The sequence below is a fragment of the Thalassophryne amazonica genome, chromosome 4 (genome assembly GCF_902500255.1).
Source record: "Thalassophryne amazonica chromosome 4, fThaAma1.1, whole genome shotgun sequence".
In the NCBI taxonomy this organism is placed as follows: Eukaryota; Metazoa; Chordata; class Actinopteri; order Batrachoidiformes; family Batrachoididae; genus Thalassophryne; species Thalassophryne amazonica.
The window spans coordinates 134,499,242-134,501,771 of record NC_047106.1 but is presented as its reverse complement, the minus strand read 5'-3'; positions in this window follow the sequence as shown (position 1 = coordinate 134,501,771).

Below are 2,530 nucleotides of genomic sequence, written 5' to 3'. Positions count from 1 at the left end.
ACTATGATGAATTCTAAAACCTGACTGAAACTCTTCAAATAGACCATTCCTCTGCAGATGATCAGTTAGCTGTTTTACAACTACCCTTTCAAGAATTTTTGAGAGAAAAGGAAGGTTGGAGATTGGCCTATAATTAGCTAAGATAGCTGGGTCAAGTGATGGCTTTTTAAGTAATGGTTTAATTACTTAACTGAGCGAACGAACCATCTGTGGGTAAATGTGGAGATGCCTGGAGTTGTACTTGATGTGGACATGTCCTGTCTCTGGCAATCAGTCTGTGAGCAGGACTTGTGTCCTTTTTTGTTTTTTATTTATGACAATTATGAGAGTTTGAGTGGTGGCCAAGTGGTTAATGCGCTTGGTTTCAGTTCAGAAGGCTCCGGGTTCAAATCCCACCCCTGCCACATTTCTCCATGTAACGTGGAGTTGCGTCAGGAAGGGCATCCGGCATAAAACCTGTGCCAATTCAACATGCAGATCCACCTTGGATTTGCTGTGGCGACCCCGAGTGCAAACAAGGGAGCAGGCTGTTCTGTAAATAGTTTTCAAATAAGCAATAAATATAGCAACTTGTGATCAATCCATATCAATTTCAGACTTAAAATAATGTACTGAAGGGACTTACTTTACTATGAGAGAGTTTAAGGGGAGAGCGAGGAACTGCCTGCAGCAGCAGCCAGGCTGAGCCTTTTTTTTCTGTGCTCTTTGAGCATGTAGTTTTACTGCATTATGTACATGGTATAAAAGGGTGATTCTTTAACTATGGGCACTATTGGCCTTGTAAATGTAATTTCCACCACACCATTGCCTTACAATATAAAGCGCCTTGGGGCAACTGTTTGTTGTGATTTGGCGCTATATACATGTGCTCTGATGTCACTGTTTATCTCCATAGAAACTACCCAAACAATCTTTCATACAAACTGTTTAAAGGGACATTACAGTGTTGTGGTGGAAATTACGGCAATAGTGTGGGACAACTACATTTTGTTTAAAAAAAATCACAACAGTTGTATGACATTGAATACCCCAATTATGTTTTGATTATTTTACTGATATTTTATTCAGAGATATTTTAAAAAAAACGTTAGAAAAAACGTTTCTTTACCATTCATTTTTATCATTGAAGATCAAAAGTCTGGGTGTGGGACAAGCACAAAACGGCAATATTTGCATATAATGATGCTGAAAAAAGGTGAAAAAGTCATCATAGACTACTAGAACAAATTTCTTAACACACTTTCATTGTAAAGATAACTATAAAAGTGTGAAATTTCCCCTTTTTTCTGTTTTTCATACAATATGATCAAAGGACATAAGTGCCCGTAGTCTAAGAATCACCCAAAATCAATCCTGCGTGATTTATACTTCGGGAACAATGGAACACAGTAGGATTCATAAACTGGTGTCGGGTAACATTGTATTGTGAGGGTGTGGCTTGCAGCCACGTTGAGTACCTTTACTTTGCCCTGACTGGCATTGAAACCACTTCCTTTCTGCGTCCTGTGCTCAATGCAGAAAAAACATGTTTAATTTTTGGCATCCGATTCGCTTCGTCCTTTGCGTCCGTCACAGTGTTGTGGCGTCGAGCTACATCATCTCGGCCCTAAGTTGTATCCATGTGGCCGTCGTCATGACGCCGCATGACGCAACTTGAAGTGGGTGCGGTGTGAAAGGGGAATATTCATGTTCCGAGTTCATAAAAACTTGTTCTGTAAATAGTTCTCTTACTTTTGTGATCAAAATCATTGATCTGAATCTCAATTTTGAGGCTGTTCTGTAAATAGTTTTCAAATAAACAATAAATATAGCAACTTCTGATCAATCCATATCAATTTCAGACTTAAAATGACCCATTTCTTGTTAAACCACGCCCACTTCCACATTCAGCCCCGCCCGTTAGGAGTGCCGATACAGATAGTGGTGTACTCGCTCATCCCTAGCTGGAATCCTGCAGTTCTGTCAGAACTCTAAGATGAAACTTTAATTACTGGGTATTAATTTGTGTCTTCTTTCCTCAATAATGTAACATCTGTATGGTCCCGACTGTCTTATAGCAGACTAATGTCACTCATGGTACCAATTTTGTTTATTTTTTGCCTGGGCTTACTTGTTTTTTTGGTCTGGGCTTGCTTGTTTTTTGGTCCCCTTCTTAAATGGAAGAAGCTTTTAAAAGTAATTCCATCATTCTGTTTAAGGAGGCATTACGTCTTGGTGAGTATAAACTGGTGACTCCTGACTAAAAACTATTACAGCTTTTTAAATAACATTCTAACTTAATATACACACTCTGTTCCATCAAATGGAATATGTGCAATTTTTTAGTCAACATGTGTATAAACTTTTGTGCTCTTGGTGTGAGATGTGCATTAGTACACGCTGTTTCACATTATAGATCCACAGACACAAATCTGTCAGTTACTGTTGAAACTTTTTTGAGGTAATGTTTAAAAAAAAGAAAAAAAGAAGAAGAAGTTGTCACCTGACAGGAAATCACATATGACCATACCCAAAAGTGTGTAACCACCCA